The sequence below is a fragment of the Triticum urartu genome, chromosome 7A, assembly GCF_056163025.1.
Source record: "Triticum urartu cultivar PI428250 chromosome 7A, HENAU_Tu73, whole genome shotgun sequence".
Taxonomy (NCBI): domain Eukaryota; kingdom Viridiplantae; phylum Streptophyta; class Magnoliopsida; order Poales; family Poaceae; genus Triticum; species Triticum urartu.
Genome location: NC_141879.1, coordinates 476798832 through 476821524, shown reverse-complemented (window position 1 = coordinate 476821524; position 22693 = coordinate 476798832). Strand labels below are relative to the sequence as shown.

The following is a 22693-nucleotide window of genomic DNA, read 5'->3' as shown; positions in this document are numbered from 1 at the left end:
CACAATCTCACTAGTACCTTTGTGAGGAGGTTTGTATTTTTATCTTCACGTAATTCTCCAACTGTCCTGTTTGATCTCTATGAAAATTCTTACACTATGGACTTAGAAGATTTTACCACTGCTTGCAAACTTCCACAATGGGGTAGTATAAGGGATCCTCACAAATCTGAATTTAGAGATTTTCTTGCTAGCATAACTATGGGAGAATCTAGAGATATTACACAAGCTACCATAGGGAGCATTCACTTTCCTGCTATACATTATTTTGCTCTCTTCATAGGTAGATGCATTAATGGTAAAGATGAGGCATGTCACATGTGTGTCCCTGACCTCAGTATTCTTAGGAGTGCTGTGTTAGGAGATAAATCTTATAATTTGGAAGCCATTGTTGCACGTAGGTTGCATCTTAATAAATTTAATGGAGATTTCTTTGGAGGAATTTATGCAACCCTCATAGCTAATTTTCTTGGTGTAGCCATACGCGAAGATGATATTGAATTACCCCCCGCTTACCTAGACTTTAATGCTATGGTTCACCACCAGTTTGTCGAGAGGAACGAATCACCTCTCAAGTATCGACTAATCTTTGACAGACGCCGTGCTGTCCATATTACTCTCCATGCTCCTTCCTTCTTTGATCATCGGGCAAAAGGAAGATATGTTATTACCAGAGAGGAGGCAGATGAGTACGAGAGGAGAGCGGAGGCCGCTCGTCGCCACGTTGCAGCTCAGGAGGCGATAGCCGCTACATCTCAGTACGACCCCAGCTACTATTATGGATATCCGCCAGGCCAACCGTGGCCATAGACCAACTTAGGCCAAAACCCTAAGTTTGGGGGAGTACGTTTTTCTCACCGACATTACATTTATGTTCACACACTCATTGCTAGATGTCGATGCTCATACTTTTTCATTGTATCATCCATGCTAGTTTATTTTCCTTTTTATGCTTTCTTCTTGTGTGTTTAATAAACCTTAAGAAAAACAAAAAAATTAGTTGTAGATTTTAATTAGTCTACTTTCCATGCTTGTAGTAGTAACTAGAAAGAAAACCCAAAAAGATTTCATGTTCTTCTTTTACTTGTTGGGAGCTTTCCCGTGTAAATAGTTTTATTTCTTTTCTTTTCTTTGGGGGTCGATAGGAGAAGACCATAATTAAATTGTTGAAGTGGCTCTTGTATGCATACTTGTTGATCTGACAAAAGAGCCCATATTGCCTTGTCTTCTCCTGTTTATTAAATGCTTGCAGATTGCAGCTTAGTCCAATGCACGCGCACTATTATTATTATTCACATCGTTCGGTCATGCAAGTGAAGGGCAATTATGACGATATATGATGGACTGACTGAGATGAGAAAAGCTGGTATGAACTCGACTTCTTTTGTTTTTGTAAATATGATTAGTTCGTCGTTCCTGATTCAACCTATTATGAATAAACATGTTTGCAATGACAACTAGAGATCATAGTTCCTTGTGCCATGCTTGATTAGCTATGAGTTATAATGGTTCACCTTGCGTGCCAACATGCTATTGAGATGGTTATGATGTGGTATGATAGGGTGGTATCCTCCTCTGAATGATTTAAGTGACTTGACTTGGCGCATGTTCACGCATGTAGTTGAAACAAAATCAACATAGCCTTCACGATATTTATGTTCATGGTGGATTATATCCTACTCAAGCTTGCATTCGGTGTTGATTAATTTTAATGCATGTTCATGACTGTTGTCGCTCTCTAGCTGGTCACTTCCCAGTCTTTTGCTAGCCTTCACCTGTACTAAGCGGGAATACTGCTTGTGCATCCAATCCCTTAAACCCCAAAGTTATTCCACATGAGTCCACTATACCTACCTATATACGGTATCTACCTGCCGTTCCAAGTAAATTTGTATGTGCCAAACTCTAAACCTTCAAATAAATATCATGTTTTGTATGCTCGAATAGCTCATGTATCAACTAGGGTTGTCTATATCTTCCATGTTAGGCGGGTTATTCTCAAGGGGAGTGGACTCCGCTCCTCACTCATGAGATAAATGGCTGGTCACCGGGATGCCCAGTCCCATGATTTATGCAAACTAAATCAAAATAATTGCAAACAAAACTCCCCCTGGGACTCTTGTTAGTTGGAGGAACTCGTTGTTTCGAGCAAGCCATGGATTGATGCTTGTTGGTGGAAGGGGGAATATAAAATTTACCATTTTGTTTGGGAACCGCCTATAATGTGTGTAGCATGGAAGATATCGCCATCTCTTGGTTGTTATGTTGACAATGAAAGCATACCGCTCAAAATATTATTCACCTCTGTTTCAAAACCGAGCTCGCACCTCTACAAATCTCTGCTTCCCTCTGCGAAGGGCCTATCTATTTACTTTTATGCTGAGTCATCATCCTCTTATTAAACGCACCAGTTGGAGAGCACCACTGTCATTTGCATTCATTACTGTTAGTTTACATTGAGTATGACTTGATTGGATCTCTTTTACCATGAATTACAATGTCTAGTCAGTCCTTGGTCTTTAAAGGTGCTCTGCATTTATGTTTTGCGGTCTCAGAAAGGGCTAGCGAGATACCATATTGTTATATCATATTATGATTGTTTTGAGAAAGTGTTGTCATCCGAGATTTATTATTATTGCTCGCTAGTTGATTATGCTATTGATATGAGTAAACTTGAGACCTAAGCGTTATTGCGAATGTAGTTAGTTATAATCTTTGCTGAAAACTTGAATGATGGCTTTACATATTTACAACAACAAGAGCAAACAGAGTTTGTAAAAGTTTTTATTTATCACTTTCAGTTTGTCAACTGAATTGCTTGAGGACAAGCAAAGGTTTAAGCTTGGGGGAGTTGATACGTCTCTTTCACATCCACATGGCTTGCGGTGATGATCTACACGCCATCAAGTACCTCCCACTAAAACTCAAAGGACCAGCTCGGCATTGGCTCAATAGCTTGCCAGCCGACTCCGTCGGCAGTTGGGAGGATCTGGAAGACGCATTCCTTGACAACTTCCAAGGCACTTATGTGCGACCACCGGATGCCTGATGACTTGAGCCATATAACTCAGTAGCCAGGGGAATCGGCCAGACAATTCTGGACTCGATTCCTGACTAAGAAAAACCAAATTGTCGATTGTCCGGACGCAGAGGCCCTCGCGGCATTCAAGCACAACATCTGTGATGAGTGGCTTGCCCGGCACCTTGGCCAGGAGAAGCCGAAGTCTATGGCAGCCCTCACGACACTCAAGACCCGCTTTTGCGCGGGCGAGGATAGCTGGCTGGCTCACAGCAATAACACATCAAGGAATCCGGGCGCATCGGATACCAAAGATGCCAACGATAGACAACGTCGTAACAGACCAAAGTGCCGCAATAACGGTGATAACACCGAGGATACGACAACCAATGCCGGATTCAGAGGCTCTAGATCCGGTCAGCGGAAAAATCCATTTAAAAGAAGTACTCCGGCTCCGTCCAGTTTGAATCGCATACTGGATCACTCATGTGAAATCCACGGCACCCCCGACAAGCCAGCCAACCACACCAACAGAGAATGCTGGGTGTTCAAGCAGGCTGGCAAGTTAAATGCCGAAAACAAGGACAAGGGGCTGCATAGTGATGATGATGAGGAGCCCCGACCGCCGAACACGGGAGGACAAAAGGGGTTCCCCCCACAAGTGAAGACGGTGAACATGATATACGCAACCCACATTCCCAAGAGGGAGCGGAAGCGTGCACTAAGGGACGTCTATGCGGTGGATCCCGTTGCCCCAAAGTTCAACCCATGGTCTGCTTGCCCGATCACCTTTGATCGCAAGGACCACCCCACAAGTATTCGTCATGGCGGATCCGCCGCATTGGTCCTAGACCCCATCATCGACGGATTTCATCTCACTCGAGTCCTTATGGACGGCGGCAGCAGCCTGAACCTGCTCTATCAGGATACAGTGCGAAAAATGGGTATCGATCCCTTAAGGATCAAACCCACCAAAACACCTTTAAGGGCGTCGTCATCCCAGGTGTAGAGGCCCATTGCACGGGCTCAATCACACTGGAAGTAGTCTTCGGATCACCGGACAACTTCCGAAGCAAGGAATTAATCTTCGACATCGTCTTGTTCCGAAGTGGCTATCATGCACTGCTCGGACGAACTGCATTTGCAAAATTCAATGCAGTACCACATTACGCATACCTCAAGCTCAAGATGCCAGGACCTCGGGGGGTCATAACAGCGAATGGAAACACAGAATGCTCGCTCCGCACGGAAGAGCGCACTGTGTCCCTCGCAGCAGAAGCACAAAGCAGCCTTTCAAAGCAAACCACTAATTCGGTGATATGGCCCCCGAACACCTTCAAGCGTGTCCGGAGTAAACTGCAACAGGATCACCTGGCATGTTCAGAGCTCGCCTAGCAATTCGGCCCCCGTCCCAGTCCCAGTCAAGTGACGAAATCCGTGCCGCGCGTACATAATTACGCACTGAAAATATCATGTACATAGGCGGGGGCATGATCAAGGCACGTCCAGCAATGCGGCTTAACCGCCCTCAGGGCTGTATATCTTTATCATTTCTTTTCTCTTTCAGGTCTAACTCTCTGGAAGCCCTTTCCGGCAGTATGATTGCCGGACACATTACGGGAAGGAACAACCAAGGCGGCAAGAAGCTAAGATGTACACGGGAACCCCCAGGTGGTCTCTAATAATAATACTCGCTTTCTATACACAGCTCGCCTTGGATAGGACATTTCGAATAGTCCTACTTTCTGCTTATCGCACTACCTGTACCAGTATGCTTCGACGTATTATTTAAATAACAATGCATAGCATAAGTCTATTATTGCATTATTCATCCTTTTTTCTTCCTTAATGTCCATTTACGACAATCCGCACATGGCAATTCAGGTATAGTCAGTACGCCAGGGGCTTTCGTTTACCCCATAATATGGCACGAGAAGTCCGAACACTTTTGACAGTGCGGCACCCCGAACTTATAGCATTATATGCATCAGCTCTGAATCATGTCTTGCGTCAATAGTTGGGTTTGCCCGGCTCCCATGCTTTGGTACCTTACGTTCCGCTATATCGGCTAAGGTAGCGGTGGGAGAACTACTGTGATTGTGTCCCGGTTCTTCCGGACGAGCACCTCAGTAGAGAAAGCCGAAAACTGATTGTCATGATATGGCGAGAGACTGGTCACTGTTCGAGAGGTCTCAAGTCCTTAAAGACTTTTTCCGCTTCGGGCGAGGAGCCGGCCTTGTCCGGTTTAGGCATGTATAGCGCCCCAAATTCGGCCTTCCGAATACCAGGGGCTTCGCCAGAATTTAAAATTATAGACTTCTATGGCTAAGTGAGAGTGATAAAGCATTATAGTCCGATTGCCTGGTTCGTTGCGCTGAACACCAGCCTTGAAGGACCCAAAATTGGGGTAAAGAGTGCTCAGGTTTATCCCGAACACCCTAGTACTAGTTACATGGGGGCAAAGGCCGATGACTGGCCAACTCTTAGATTTTATAAACAGCCGCACAGAAGGTAATATTTTAAATTAAAAACGCGTCGCATGGCGCAAATGAACTTGTTTCATATTACAGGATCACATGAGCATGTTCGTTCAAAAATTACATCCTTGGCTCATTCATCCGCCACAAGGCGGGAACCCTTGAGGACACTCTCATAGTACATCTCGGGGCAGCGATGCTCCTTGCCCTCCGGCGGCCCCTCCTTCACCAGCTTCACAGCGTCCAGCTTCGCCCAGTGCACCTTCGCCCGGGCAAAAGCCCTGCACGCACCCTCGATGCGGACGGACCGCTTTATGACTTCAAGCCGTGGGCAGGCGTCGATGAGCCGCCTTACCAGACTGAAGTAGCTGTCGGACAGGGGCTCGCCGGGCCACATCCGGACTATAAGGCCCCTCATGGCTTGTTCGGTCGCCTTGTGAAGCTCGGCCAACTGCTTCAGCTGGTCGCTCAAGGGCACGGGGTGTTCGGTCCCAGTATACTGAGACCAGAACAACTTCTCCATCGAGCTCCCCTCCTCGGCTCGGTAAAACTTCGCGGCATCCAGTACACTGCGGGGAAGATCTGCAAACGCTCCTGGAGAGCTCCGAACTCGGGTAAGAAAAAGGAAAGTCTCCTTCACGTGCTTGCTTTGCATAATGAATGCCTTACCCGCTGCTATCTTCTTCACCGCATTAATCTCCTGGAGGGCCTTGTGGGCTTCAGCCTTGGCGCTCCGGGCGCTTTCAAGTGCCTGCGCGAGCTTGGACTCTCGCGTCTTAGAGTCAAGCTCCAAGGACTCATGTTTTTTGGCGAGAGCCTCGAGCTCCTGCTGCACCTCGTCCACTCGGGCTTCTTGTTTCTCCCGCTCAATGCGCTCCTTGGCCGCTTTGTCTTCGGCCTCGGATAGCGCCTTCTTCAGGGCCGCCACTTCGGTCGTGGCCCTTGACAAATTCATGATGATCCTATTATTTTACAACCAAACTTCTTTTTAAAAGCGTAGACAAGGTATTGCTTACCTTTGCTCTCCTCGAGCTGCCTCTTGGTAAGGCTGAGCTTGTTCTCGGACCGCTCCAGGCCCTGCTTTAGTGCAGAGACCTCTGCAGTACGTGCGGCAGCGGCCAGCAGTGAAGCCTGCACATACACATAGATATATTCTGATTAGACTCCCGAGTCATCATTTGATCCTCTATTCGGCCTTTCTTCTCGAACGCCAAACAGAGCATCAGGGGCTACTACCTATGCGGTAATACTTTCTTATACTTTGATTGCTTACCTCAAAGCCTGTTAGGAGGCTAGCGCAAGCTTCGGTCAGTCCATTTTTGGTGGACTGAACCTTCTCGATCACCGCACTCATGATAGTGCGGTGCTCCTCGTCGATGGAGGCGCTGCGAAGCGCTTCCAGTAAGTTGTCCGGTGACTCTGGATGGACAGATGACACCGGCACGGGCGGCTGGCCCCCCTTAAATGGGGATCGCCCGCCGGAGTCTGGAACCACCAAAGACTCTGGTGCAGTGTTCGGCTGGGGGCCGAACCTAGAGCCCATGGGAGTCCGGCTCCCTTTGCGCCCAGGGTCCGGAAGGTCACCTCGGGGCGCCCCAAGGACTGCCTACCCTTGGCCCGGTGCCTATTGAGACAACACCTCGGCGCTGTCCGCAGGGCAACAGGTGGAGGCAGTCGGAAGAGAACTGTTGTTCATATCCGACGAGTCCAACGAACTGCTCAACGAAGATACGTCGAGATGAGCTCGGGACGGACTGCATAATCATGTTCGGCATGAGAGGAAGCAATGCAGTAAAACATACCATGAATTGCTATGGTGTCCGGATACTTACGACTTCACCAGGGGCTTGACCCTGGGTAGCCACTCGTCGCCGCTATGGGTGGCCGCCGTGGAGTAGTCCGGAGGGAGGGTCCTGCCCTTCTTGGACCCTTCGGCCTCCCCAGTTGGGTTGGCCTTCCTTTTCTTGTCTCCCCCGGCTGGGGGGGGGGGGAACTTTCCTCTTCCTCCTCCTCATTTTCGTGGGAGGAGGGAGCGTCGGAGTTATCGGACGATGAGTCTGATACAACCTTGCGCCAGAGACCCTTTCGGGTCCCCGCGGCCTTCTTCTTGGCCTTCTTCACTGGCACCTCGTAAGGTGCCGAAACCAGCATCTCCATCAGGAGAGTGTCTGCAGGATCCTCCGGCAGAGGGGTGGGGCAATCGATCTGCTCCACTGTCTTCACCTAGTCATGTTAAAGGCATGGAAGGCTTAGATCCCGCACATGATTAAACTGAGCCGTGTGGGGATTCCAGATTGGAATTCGGGGGCCGTCACCCAGTTGGTGTCCCGCGGCTCGGTGATGTAGAACCACCCTGATTGCCACCCCTTTATGGTCTCCACATAGGAGCCTTCAAGCCAGGTGACATTAGGCATCTTGCTCACCTTGGCGCCTCCGCACTCCGCTTGCTGGCCGACCACCACCTTCGGTTTGACATTGAAGGTCTTCAGCCACAGGCCGAAATGGGGATTGATGCGGAGGAAGGCCTCGCACACGACGATAAACGCCGAGATGTTGAGGATGAAATTGGGGGCCAGATCATGAAAATCCAGCCCGTAGTAGAACATGAGCCCGCGGACAAACGGGTGGAGAGGAAATCCCAGTCCGCGGACAAATGGGTAAGAAAAACTACCTTCTCATGTGGTTTGGGCGTTGGGATGATCTGCCCTACATCTGGCAGCCGGTGCGCGATATCCGCGGCCAAATATCCGGCTTCCCGTATCTTTTTGATGTTCTCCTCCATGACGGAGGAGACCGTCCACTTGCCTCCTGCTCCGGACATACTTGGAGTGGTTTGAGAAGAGGAACGGATAAGTGAGGAGGAGGAAGGCGTGGGTGAAAAGAGTGAATCTTTTTCCCTTTATAAGGGCGGAGGAGGCGATGCGCCTCCCCACTTGCTTGGTAAAATCGCTTATTCCCCAAGCGCCGTAATTAATGGAGCGGTTGGGTTACCCACGTCCGTATTGATGAGAATCCCATAACAAGGGGGACACAATCTCTGCTTCGACAAGACGTGTCAAAAAAACCGCCTCACGATATGCGCGGTGTTGGTTGAGAAAAACGGTTCAAATAAAACCGGGCCATGACATAATGTCGTGCTGTCAAAACACGTCAGCAGATTAGATTTGTGGAAATATTATTCTCTCTAAGGTGGTATGTGGAACTTGTTTTGCAGAGCCGTACACTATCCTTGTGTTCAAAATCTTCTATGGAGTATTCGGAGGAGGAACCCGCCTTGCAATGCCAAAGACAATACTGCGCGCCGGACTCATTGTCATTGAAGCCTAGTTCAGGGGCTACTAAGGGAGTCCTGGATTAGGGGGTCTCTGGACAACCGGACTATATCCTTTGGCCGGACTGTTGGACTATGAAGATACAGGATTGAAGACTTCGTCCCGTGTCTGTATGGGACTCTCCTTGGCGTGGAAGGCAAGCTAGGCAATACGGATATGTAAATCTCCCCCGTGTAACCGACTCTGTGTAACCCTAGCCCCCTCTGGTGTCTATATAAACCGAAGGGTTTAGTCCGTAGGACAACAGACAATCATACCATAGGCTAGCTTCTAGGGTTTAGCCTCTACGATCTCGTGGTAGATCAACTCTTGTAATAATCATATCATCAAGAACACTCAAGCAGGACGTAGGGTAGTACCTCCATCAAGAGGGCCTGAACCTGGGTAAACATCGTGTCCCCTGCCTCCTGTTACCATCCGCCTTAGACGCACAGTTCGGGACCCCCTACCCAAGATCCGCCGGTTTTGACACCGACAAGCCTGCTGCTGGTTTAAAGATATTTGAAGGAGCTCTCTGGCCCGTCGTGTCTCAATCGTCGTCCATTGGGAGGGCTGCCAATCGTGAAGCGGCAGCCACAATGTTATCCAGCGGGTTAGAGTAATGCCCCAGAGGCGTCGGAACATACTGTGGCACAATGTTGTTCTGACGAGGGGGGTTCATCATGCGCGGCTGAACCGGCGCTCCTGTTTCTGGTGCCTTAGTTCGGTTTCCCACCGGCTGGTTACTGGTTCCTGCTCCTGGCGTGTTGAAGAGATTTCTTGGCTCATAACCCAGCGGGAGGTGCGACCGGTATCTCCTCCTCATGACATCATCTGAGGCACTCTGATCCAGCCTAAGCCGGTAGGCCTGAGCTTACAACTCGGCCCATTCTGTAGCCATCCTGGCGTTCTCTGCTGCCAGGTCCGCTTTAGTCTGAGTTATCTGATCTTTCACCTTTGCAATCTCCGCATTGTGCTGATCTCGGGTTGCTGCATCCACTTTTGCTGCCATCAATGTTGCCAAAGCGTCAAACAAATCAGACAAAACCTGAGCCAGAGCAGAGCCCCCTGCTCCTGCTGGCGTTGTCGTTGCTGAACCGGAGAGCATTGCCGCGGCGGTAGAAGAGTGATGCGCTGGTTGTGTACCAGCCATGAAGACCGCGACCCGGCTTGGCAGATCGAGGGGGTCCGGAATACTGTTGCCATAGGAACCTCCACTAATCCGGCCCTCCTGCAGCTGATACAACGACTCGGTCTCTCCGGTTGAAGACTCATCATCAGAACAGACAACGGTTTATCCATCAGATGCCGGTCCATCCTCATATTTCGCTCCATGGATGACACCTACAAAAACATGCCTTGCTGAGGGCTGAACCTGGGCAGGGCTTGCATGCTGAGCCGTCTCGATGATGTCCGTGCAGGTGTCCGGCTTAGGGCCCGGTTCGCCGATCTTACCGATGAAGACGTGAATCCCACCAAAGGGGACCTGGTACCCGTATTCAATTGAACCGGCCTCGGGACCCCATCCCGCATCGTCGATGTAGAGCTTGCCGCGACGACTCTTCGTCATCCGGCTGACAACGTATCCCTTGAGTCCTTCGAAGCTGCCCTTCAAGAACTTGAAACCATCATGCGATAGCCCCACGGTGGGCGCCAACTGTCGTGGGTTTGTCACGGCAGATGTCCTCGTGAAAGGACTTAGTTGTGGAGCCATCGCTACAGGTTAGCTTAAAGGGGTTAAACCGGACAAGGGACACGAGGGTTTTATACTAGTTCGGCCCCTTCGATGAAGGTAAAAGCCTACATCTAGTTGTGTTGGTATTGCTAGGGTTTCGATGACCAGGGAGCGAATCCGCCTTGCCTGGCTCTCGAGTTGTTGTCTGTTGTGTTGTCCCTAAACCGCTGACGGGTCGTCCCTTTATATACATAGGTTGACACCCGCCGGTTTACAGAGTCCCGAGGCCGGATCATAAACGTATCTGGCTCGGTCTCTATTCCTTCTAACTTACAATACAAGTTACATGAAAGAGTCGGTTTACATCTACAGTCCTTAACCCGCCTTTGGGCCTTGGGCCTTCATGAAGCGCCACCATCCTCACGTCTTTATGGGCTTCTATCTTCATAGAGTTAACCCGGCTACACCTGGCCGGTTTACGTCCAGTAGTAATATCCCCAACAACTTCACTCTAAAATTCTTTAAACTTTTCAAATGTTTCAGACTTGTGTTTGATCAAGTAGATATACCCATACCTACTCAAATGATCTATGAAGGTCAGAAAATGACAATACCCGCCGCATGCTTCAACACTCATCGGACCGCATACATCGGTATGTATAATTCCAATAAGTCATTAGCTCGCTCCATTGTTCCATTGAATGGAGTTTTAGTCATCTTGCCCATGATGCAAGGTTCGCAAGTATCAAATGATTCATAATCAAGTGATTCCAAAAGGTCGTCCGCATGGAGTTTCTTTATGCGCTTTACACCAATATGACCTAAACGGCAGTGCCACAAATATGTTGCACTATCACTATCAACTTTGCATCTTTTGGCATCGATATTATGAATATATGTATCACTACGGTCGAGTTTCACCAAGAATAGACCATTCATTAGGGGTGCATGACCGTAAAAGATATTACACTTACAAATAGAACAACCATTATTCTCCGATTTAAATGAATAACCGTCTCACAATAAACAAGATCCAAATATAATGCTCATGCTCAGCGCTGGCACCAAATAACAATTATTGATGTCTAAAACTAATCCCGAAGGTAGATGTAGAGGTAGCGTGCCGACGGCGATCACATCAACCTTGGAACCATTTCCGACGCGCATCGTTACCTCGTCCTTAGCCAATCTTCATTTATTCCGCACTCCTGTTTCGAGTTACAAATATGAGCAACCGGACCAGTATCGAATACCCAGGCGCTACTACGAGCATTAGTAAGGTACACATCAATAACATGTATATCAAATATACCTTTGTTCACTTTGCCATCCTTCTTATCCACCAAGAATTTGGGGCAGTTCTGCTTCCAGTGACCACTCCCTTTGCAGTAGAAGCACTCTGTTTCAGGCTTGGGTCCAGCTTTGGGTTTCTTCCCGGGAGTGGCAACTTCCTTGCCATTCTTCTTGAAGTTCCCTTTCTTTCCCTTGCCCTTTTTCTTGAAACTGGTGGTCTTGTTAACCATCAACACTTGATGCTCCTTCTTGATTTCTACCTCCGTGGCCTCAAGCATTGCGAAGAGCTCATGAATCATTTTAGTCATGCCTTGCATATTATAGTTCATCGCGAAGCATTTGTAGCTTGGTGGCAGTGATTGAAGAACTCTGCCAATAACACTATCAACTGGAAGTTCAACTCCCAGCTAAGTGAAGTGGTTATGATACCCAGACATTTTGAGTATGTGTTCACTGACATAACTGTTGTCCTCCATCTTTCAGCTATAGAACTTGTTGGAGACTTCATATCTCTCAACCCGGGCATTTGTTTGAAATATTAACTTCAACTATTGGAACATCTCATATGCTCCATGACGTTCAAAATGTCTTTGAAGTCCCGGTTCTAAGCTGTAAAGCATGGCACGCTGAACTATAGAGTAGTCATCAGATCTAGCCTGCCAGATGTTCCTAACATCTGCAGTAGCTCCTACAGTAGTTCTGTCACCTAGCAATGCATCAAGGACATAATTTTTCTGTGCAGCAACGAGGATAATCCTCAAGTTATGGACCCAGTCCGTGTAGTTGCTACCATCATCTTTCAACTTAGCTTTCTCTAGTAAAGCATTGAAATTCAAGGGAACGGTAGCACGGGCCATTGATCTACAACATAGATATGCAAACACTATTAAGACTAAGTTCGTGATAAATTAAGTTCAATTAATCAAATTACTTAAGAACTCCCACTTAAATAAACATCCCTCAAGTTATCTAAGTGATACATGATCCAAATCAACTAACCCATGTCCGATCATCACGTGAGATGGGGTAGTCATCAATGGTGAACATCTCTATGTTGATCATATATACTATATGACTCATGTTCGACCTTTCGGTCTCCAGTGTTCCAGACCATGTGTGTACATGCTAGGCTCGTCAAGTTTAACCCAAGTATTCTGCATGTGTAAAACTTTCTTACACCCGTTGTATGTGAACATAGAGTCTATCACACCCAATCATCATGAGGTGCTTCGAAACGACGAACTTTGGCAGCGGTGCATACTCGGGGAGAACACTTTTATCTTGAAATTTAGTGAAGGGATCATCTTATAATGTAGCCATTGTTCTAAGAAAAATAAGATGCATAAAGGATAAACATCACATGCAATCAAAATATGTGACATGATATGGCCACCATTGTATTGTGCTTTTGATCTCCATCTCCAATGCATCGTCATGATCTCCATCGTCACCGGCTCAACACCTTGATCTCCATCGTTGCGTCAGGGTCGTCTCACCAACTATTGCTTCTACAACTATTCCTAACGCATAGCGATAAAGTAAAGCAATTACATGGCGATTGTATTTCATACAACAATTAAGAGACAACCCTAAGGCTCCTGTTGGTTGTCGATATTACAAAACATGATCATCTCATACATCAACATATATCACATCATATCTTGACCATATCACATCACAACATACCCCGCAAAAACAAGTTAGACCTCCTCTACTTTGTTGTTGCAAGTTTTACGTGGCTGCTATGAGCTTCTAGCAAGAACCGTTCTTAACTACATAAAAACCACAATGGTGATTCATCAAGTTTGTTGTTTTAACCTTCTTAAAGGACCAGCTGTAGTCAAATTCAATTCAACTAAAGTAGGAGAAAAAGACACCTGCCAACCACCTTTATGCAAAACAAGTTGCATGTCAGTCGGTGGAACTGGTCTCATGTGCGTGGACATGTAAGGTTCGTCCGGGCCACTTCATTCCACAATACTGCCGAATCAAAATAAGACATTGGTGGTAAGCAGTATGACTATCATCGCCCACAACTCTTTGCGTTCCTCATGCATATCATCTACGCATAGACCTGGCTCGGATGCCACTGTTGGGAAACGTTGCATGGAAAAAACAAAAAAAATACACGCACACGCAAGATCTATTCATGGAGATGCATACCAACGAGAGGGGGGAGTGTGTTTACGTACCCTCATAGACCGTAAGTGGAAATGTTTGTTAATGCGGTTGATGTAGTCGAACTTCTTCGCGATCCAACCGATCGAGTATCGAACGTACGGCACCTCCGCGTTCAGCACACTTTCAGCTCGGTGACATCCTCGCCTTCTTGATCCAGCAAGATGACAAAGTAGTGGATGAGTTCTGGAAGCATGACAGCGTGGTGACGGTGATGGTGAAGCTATCTCCGCAGGGCTTCGCCTAAGCACTATGAAAATATGACCGAGGGACTAAACTGTGGAGTGGGGCGCCGCACACGGCTAAGCAATTGTCGTGGTTATGTGTGGCGCCCCTGTAACACCCCGGATGTAACTTGCCATATTTGTAACTCCGACTCTTGTCATTTTCGGCTTTAAATGATGAGATTCCATTCGTGGTTGCTTTTTTTCTTCATTTTGCATTTTGTTCATGTCATGCATTTCATATCATGTCATTATGTGCATCGCATTTGCATTCGTGTTCGTCTCATGCATCCGAGCAGTTTTCCCGTTGTCCGTTTCGCAATCCGACACTCCCACATGCACCGACGCACCCCTCTTGTCTCTTTTCATGAGAGGGTGTTAAACGTTCTCGGAATGGACCGAGATTTGCCAAGTGGCCTTGGTACACCACCGGTCAAATTTCGTTCCATTTGGAGCCCGTTTGGTACCCCGACGATTAACCGGGTAACCGCAAAAGCCTCTTGTGTGTTGCAGCCCAACACCCCTCCAAAACAGCCCAATAACCCATCTAAACCATCTCCATGTCCTTCGTCGTCGGATCACGATCGTGTGGGCGAAAACTACACCTCATTTGGACACTCCAAACTCCCTCTGCCTATAAATATGTGTTCCCCTCCGATTTTTCGCGCAGTCCAAACCCTAGCCTAGCCCCTCTCCGCCGACGGACACGTCCGGATTGGACCGGACACGTCCGCCGCCGTGCCCGAGCCAACCAGGAGCCGCCACATGGTGCCGCCGTCCCGCCAGTCGCCACCGGCCCGCCGAGGCCCGCAGCCGGCCCCAGCGGACCCAACTGCCGCCGCCCCCGCGGCGAGCTCCGGCCCCACCACCGCGCCTCGCCTCCTCGCTGGCGCCGCCGCCCTCGTTGTCCGGCCCTACTCCGCCTCCGCCGGCGCCGGATCCGGTCGGATCCGACCTCCCCGACGCCTCTCCGATCTCCTTCCTCCTCTGCGGCCAACTCCGGCGTAGATTCCGACGAACCTCGATCCGCGCACACGAACCCTAGATCTGGAATCCAGAGGGTAAAATCGCCAAGTCTTTACCTCTGTAATATTTTTATGCCTCCTTCATCGCATCATATCTTGGTGACCATGACTCCGATTCATGCATACGATATATCAAATTGTTCGTCCCGTTGAGCTCTTCATGGTAGAAGCATGTCCATGCATGATACTGCCCGTTATGATGCCATTTTCATTGATGCATGAGTGCTATAAAATGTTAACTGCAGGTACTTATCATATCATGAGGTTTTGTCATTTTTGTTGCATTTGATGTGTGCATCGTGTAACATTGAGGTCTACATGTATTTTGAACTACGTCATGCCATCTTTACAGAGGTGCTTGTCTTGTATTTTTGTGATCTATGTGGTGACTATCACAAGCATGCAAACTAGGCTTCGTGGTGTTGTTGTTTTCAGGGACTTAGGATTTTGCTGTCTTTTTCCTGCTGTTATTTTGATGCCATGTAAACTTGATGCTACAGTGAGATCCATACTTATTTTGGGTTACTTCAGTAAAAAAGTTTTGAACATGTGGTTATGCCCAATCCATGCATGCCCCTGTTTGCAATTATGGAGCTGTCTAGAATGTCTTGTTCTTGCTCTACTTTTGCTGTAAAATGTTCCTGGCAGAATGTTAGCATCTCAATCAATTTTTCCATGGTTGTTGCTAGTGATCCATGCATCCTATGAACTTGATCTTTCCATGGTTATCTTCATGAACATTTCATCTTGCTATTGGTATGCTTATATTGTCATGCAATGCTTTGTGATGAGTGGCATGAGCTCGCAAAGTTGCCTTCATAAAGTTGTTTATGTCATGCTCTATTTTTCTGCCAAGTCTGAAACTGTTAATAAAACTTGCTATGTTTACACGGGTGTGATCATATTTCTGTGCCTTTTTGGCTCATGATCACTAAAGGACATTTGATCTATGCTTTCAGAAGATTCATGCCATGCCTTAGTTTGCTATGATATTTTCTTGCGGCATGTTGTTTGCTTGCTGTAAACATTGCTTCCTGATGTTGTTTTTGGACATGTTAGTATTTTCACTAAGTCTGTGAAGCTCAAATCTTTTGCACTTTTTGCTTCCTAATGTTCTTTTTGGACATGTTAGCATTTTCACTAACTCTGTGAAGCTCAAATCTTTTCCACTTTTGCCATGCTTGTTTGAACCCATTCTAGTGTGATTTAGTCGTATATCAGTATTCATGTTTTGTCAAGCATCTCTTGTACATCACTGTTATATGCTTTGTTGCTATGTTGGAGTGCAGTAGCTTAGTTTCTTGTTGCATTCTATGTGCTATCGTGTTGTTAATCGCAGTTTTGCGTCATCATTGTTTTGCTTGCCATTTGCAAACCGTGCATCCGTTTCCGGTGATCTTTATATCGATTTCAACCAAAATCATCTCATCTTTCGAGCGGCAGACTTGGTTTGCCAAGTTGATGCCTTCATCATTCTTTCCCTTCCAGAGCACGCATATGCATTGCATATCACATCTCGCATATCATGCCATGTATTGCATCATGTTGCTTGTGCATTGCACCGTGATTGATTGTTGGTCATTTTCTTGTGTTCTTGCTTTGGGTAGAGCCGGGAGACAAGTACGTGAACGAGGAACTGCTGAGTACGCTAACGAGGATCAGGCTTTCGACAAATCTGAGAACTTTGTAGGCAAGATGACCATACCCTCGATATCACTTCTATCTTTGCTTGCTAGTTGTTCGCTCTATCGCTATGTCGCACTACCTACCACTTGCTATATCATGCCTCCCATATTTCCATGTCAAGCCTCTAACCCACCTTTCCTAGAAAACCGTTGTTTGGCTATGTTACCGCTTTTGCTCAGCCCCTCTTATAGCATTGCTAGTTGCAGGTGAAGATGAAGTTTGTTCCATATTGGAACTTGGATATGTTGGGATATCATTCTTATATCTTATTTACTTTAATGCATCTATATACTTGGTAAAGGGTGGAAGGCTCGGCCTTTTGCCTGGTGTTTTGTTCCACTCTTGCCGCCCTAGTTTCCGTCATACCGGTGTTATGTTCCTTGATTTTGCGTTCCTTACGCGGTTGGGTGTTATGGGAACCCCTTGACAGTTCGCTTTGAATAAAACTCCTCCAGCAAGGCCCAACCTTGGTTTTAACATTTGCCACCTAAGCCTTTTTCCCTTGGGTTCCATGGACTTAAGGGTCATCTTTATTTTAAAGCCTCGGGCTAGTGCTCCTCTGGGTGTTGGTCCAACCTTGGTTTTAACTACTCCAGGATTGTCTCCTTGCACGACATTCCGCAAGTGATATCTTTAGACCGCGGAAGTATTTTCACCTCCAAGTTTTGGGATTCCTTCCAGAAGGCCATGGGCACCAACATTCGCTTCAGCACAGCTTTCCACCCTCAAACTAGTGGCCAAGTCAAGCGAGTCAATCCAATCCTTGAAGATATGCTCAGGGCTTGCGTCATTTCCTTCGCTATGAAGTGGGAAGATTGTCTTCCATATGCCGAGTTCTCCTGCAACAACAGCTTCCAAGCGAGTTCAGGAAAGGCCCCTTTTGAAATTCTCTATTGCGGAAAGTGTTGTACTCCTCTCAATTGGTCAGAGACTGGTGAACGCCAACTTCTTGGCAACGACTTAATCACTGAAGATGAAGAAATGTGTAAAGTTATCCGTGAAAATCTCAAAGCCGCGCAATCGCGCCAGAAGAGTTACTATGATAGCAAGCATCGTGACTTGGCTTTCAAGATCTGAGACTATGTCTACCTCAGCGTCTCTCCAATGAAAGGAACTCGTCGCTTCAGTATCAAAGGGAAGCTTGCCCTTAGATACGTGGATCCTTTCAAGATCATTGGCAAAAGAGGCGATCTCGCCTATCAACTTGAGCTTCCGTCCAACTTCGCAAATGTGCACGATGTGTTTCATGTGTCACAGCTTCGCAAGTGCTTCAAGACTCCTGAGCGCACAATAAACTTCGAAGAGATTGATCTCCAAGAAGACCTGTCTTATCATGAGCATTCCGTCGCTATTCTTGAAGAAACCGAGCGCAAGACTCTCAACAAGTCAATCAAATTCCTGAAAGTGAAGTGGTCACACCATTCCGACCGAGAAGCCACCTGGGAGCGCGAGGATCACCTCCATTCCGAATATCTGAAGTTCTTTCAGTCCTAGATCTCGGGACGAGATCCTCTTGTAGTGATGGAGTGTTGTAACACCCCGGATGTAACTTGCCATATTTGTAACTCCGACTCTTGCTATTTTCGGCTTTTAGTTATGAGATTCCCTTCGTGGTTGGGTTTTTTTTCTTCGTTTGGCATTTTGTTCATGTCATGCATTTCATATCATGTCATCATGTGCATCGCATTTGCATTCGTGTTCGTCTCATGCATCCGAGCAGTTTCCCCGTTGTCCGTTTCGCAATCCGACACTCCCACATGCACCGGCGCACCCCTCTTGTCTGTTTTCATAAGGGGGTGTTAAACGTTCTCGGCATGGACCGAGATTTGTCAAGTGGCCTTGGTACACCACCGGTAGACCACCTGTCAAAGTTCGTTCCATTTGGAGCCCGTTTGATACCCCAACGGTTAACCGGGTAACCGCAAAAGCCTCTTGTGTGTTGCAGCCCAACACCTCTCCAAAACAGCCCAATAACCCATCTAAACCATCTCCATGTCCTCCGTCGTCGGATCACGATCGTGTGGGTGAAATCTACACCTCATTTGGACACTCCAAACTCCCTGTACCTATAAATATGTGTTCCCCTCCGATTTTTCACGCAGACCAAATCCTAGCCTAGCCCCTCTCCGCCGACAGACATGTCCGGATCGGACCGGACAAGTCCGCCTCCGCGCCTAAACCAACCAGGAGCCGCCACGTGGTGCCACCGTCCCGCCAGCCGCCGCCGGCCCGGCGAGGGCCGCAGCCGGCCCCCGCGGGCCCATTGCCACCGCCCCCGCGCCGAGCCTCCTCGCCGGCGCCGCTGCATCGCCCGCTCGCCACCGCCCTCGCCGTCCGGCCCTGCTCCGCCTTCGCCGGCGCCTGATCCAGTCGGATCCGGTCGGACCCGACCTCCCCGACGCCTGTAAACATTGTTGTTTGCTATGATATGTTCACCATAGCATGTTGTTTGCTATGATATGTTCCTATAACATGTTGTTTGCTTGTTGTAAACATTGCTTCCTGATGTTGTTTTTGGACATCTTAGTATTTTCACTAAGTCTGTGAAGCTGATATCTTTTTCACTTTTGCCATGCTTGTTTGAACCTGTTCTAGTGTGATTTAGCCGTAGCTCAGTGTTCATGTTTTGTCAAGCATCTCTTGTACATCACTGCCATATGCTTTGTTGCTATGTTGGAGTGCAGTAGCTTAGTTTCTTGTTGCATTCTATGTGCCATCGTGTTGTTAATCACAGTTTTGCGTCATCCTTGTTTTGCTTGCCATTTGCAAACCGTGCATCCGTTTCCGGTGATCTTTATATCGATTTCAACCAAAATCATCTCATCTTTCCAGCGGCACACTTGGTTTGCCAAGTTGATGCCTTGATCATTCTTTACCTTCCGGAGCACGCATATGCATTGCATATCACATCTCGCATATCATGCCATGTATTGCATCATGTTGCTTGTGCATTGCACCGTGATTGATTGTTGGTCCTTTGCTTGTGTTCTTGCTTTGGGTAGAGCTGGGATACGAGTACGTGAATGAGGAACCTGTTGAGTACGCTAATGAGGATCAAGCTTTCGACAACTCTGAGAACTTTGTAGGCAAGATGACCATACCCTCGATATCACTTCTATCTTTGCTTGCTAGTTGTTCGCTCTATCGCTATGTCGCGCAACCTACCACTTGCTATATCATGCCTCCCGTATTGCCATGTCAAGCCTCTAATCCACCTTTGCTAGCAAACTGTTGTTTGGCTATATTACCGCTTTTGCTCAGCCCCTCTTATAGCGTTGCTAGTTGCAGGTGAAGATGAAGTTTGTTCCATGTTGGAACCTGGATATGTTGGGATATCATTCTTATATCTTATTTACTTTAATGCATCTATATACTTGGTAAAGGGTGGAAGGCTCGGCCTTTTGCCTAGTGTTTTGTTCCACTCTTGCCGCCCTAGTTTCCGTCATACCGGTGTTATGTTCCTTGATTTTGCGTTCCTTACGTGGTTGGGTGTTATGGGAACCCCTTGACAGTTCACTTTGAATAAAACTCCTCCAGCAAGGCCCAACCTTGGTTTTAACATTTGCCACCTAAGCCTTTTTCCCTTGGGTTCCGTGGACTCAAGGGTCATCTTTATTTTAAGCCCCGGGTCGGTGGTCCTCTGGGTGTTGGTCCAAACTGGGCGATGTCTGGCGCCCCCTGGGCAACTAGGGTCTATGCCAACCCGATGTCTGGCCCATCCGGTGTGCCCTGAGAACGAGATACGTGCGACTCCTATCGGGATTTGTCGGCACATCAGGCGGCTTTGCTGGTCTTGTTTTACCATTGTCAAAATGTCTTGTAACCGGGATTCCGAGACTGATCGGGTCTTCCCAGGAGAAGGAATATCCTTCGTTGACCCTAAGAGCTTGTGATGGGCTAAGTTGGGACACCCCTGCAGGGTATAAACTTTCGAGAGCCGTGCCCACGTATGTGGCAGATAGGAATTTGTTAATATCCGGTTGTAGAGAACTTGACACTTAACTTAATTAGAATGAATCAACCGCGTGTGTAGCCATGATGGTCTCTTTTCGGCGGAGTCCAGGAAGAGAACACGGTCTTGTGTTATGCTTGAACGTAAGTAGCTTCAGGATCACTTCTTGATCACTTATAGCTTCTCGGCCGTGCGTTGCTTCTCTTCTCACTCTTATTTGCGTATGTTAGCCACCATCTATGCTTAGTGCTTGCTGCAGTTCCACCTCACTACCTTCCCCTACCCATAAGCTTAAATAGTCTTGATCTCGCGGGTGTGAGATTGCGGAGTCCTCGTGACTCACGGATACTTCCAAAATAGTTGCAGGTGCCGAGGATACCAGTGCAGGTGACGATACCGAACTCAAGTGGGAGTTCGATGAGGATTCGGGACGTTACTATGTTTGTTTTCCGGATGATCAGCAGAGGAGCCCAGTTGGGACGATCGGGGATCTAGCATTTGGGGTTGTCTTCCTTTATTTTAGTTCCATAGTCGGACCTTTGATTGTACCTTGGATGATGTATGGATTATTTATGTATTGTGTGAAGTGGTGATTGTAAGCCAACTCTTTATTCCTTTCTTATTCAGTACATGGGATGTGTGAAGATTACCCCTCTTGTGACAAGCCTACCATGCGTCTATGCCTCTAAGTCGTGCCCCGACACATGGGAGATATAGCCGCATTGTGGGTGTTACAAGTTGGTAATCAGAGCCATCCCCGACTTAGGAGCCCCTGCTTGATGGAACCGCTGACGTTGTTGAGTCTAGAACAAAATGTTTTGAGTCTTAGGATTATATATATCGGAGAGTAGGTTTCTTTTTACTCCTCAGTCCCATCAACGCTCTAGTGAGGCCTCCTGACGTAGAAATTTTGACTCTTCTCTCCTCAAATTTCACGGAATTTTTTTTAGGATCATGCGGGTATCTTGGAATCGTTTCGATAGTATTGTGACGAGAACATCGTTCTTGGTGCCTCCTGACATTTAGGGGTTGTTGTAGTGTCCTTGGGAGTTGAGCTCCGAGGTGTTGTCGTCATAATTTTATCGTTGCAATTCTGGAATACCTGAGTTCGCCGACATTGAAAATCTCTTTTATGCACTTGTTGGTGAGATAACCTCCACGCCACCCAGTACTGGGGTGAGAGTTCGGGAGTATTGCCATAACTCGTATAACAGATGCTTTTCGTAGGTTGAGGTACATGATTTCCGAAGGTTTCTTGGTTATGTGTTGAAGGATGGATACAGCGGATGTAGGAATTGTTAGTTTGGGTGAGATATTATGCTTCCCATGTATCCCCAACACCTGATTGCATAACCAGAAAGTTTCGGGAGTTTTATAGGTGGGAATTCAAGTAGCTCTAGTATTTCTTCCCGCAGATATTTGGTTTGTGATTGGGTAATCCTTACCACTTATTTGTTCATATCCGTACCTTGTTGCTTTATTCATCTACCTTTATCTAAGTGGCTTCTCAACTTAAGGACGTGTGATGATTTACTTTGGAATTCATTCATTCATCCTTGTTCGAATGTTAACACTATATGTTGCAATTTCGATCCATTGATTCAGCTTGAATATCTATCTTTAAAAATTCTAACGGATGTCACCCTCTTCAGGATGGCTCCTCCAACGCGTCAGAATCCGCCACCACCTCCACCTCTAAAGGCATGGCAAGCTGTCATGGCAGCCACCAACGCCAACACTCAGATGCTTTTGCAACTCTTGCAAGAGAGCAACCAAGGAAATCAAGGCTAAGGCAACAATCAGCCTCAGTTTGCTACCCTCAACCAGTTCCTCGCAAACCAGCCGAAGTCTTTCAG

At 47.3% G+C, this 22693-nt stretch overlaps 1 pseudogene; it reads right to left on the bottom strand.

Moving 5' to 3' along the window:
* Window positions 1-11648: 11648 nt before the first annotated feature.
* LOC147960033 (uncharacterized) lies at window positions 11649-19297 on the bottom strand (annotated as a pseudogene).
* Between the last annotated feature and the right edge of the window lie 3396 nt (window positions 19298-22693).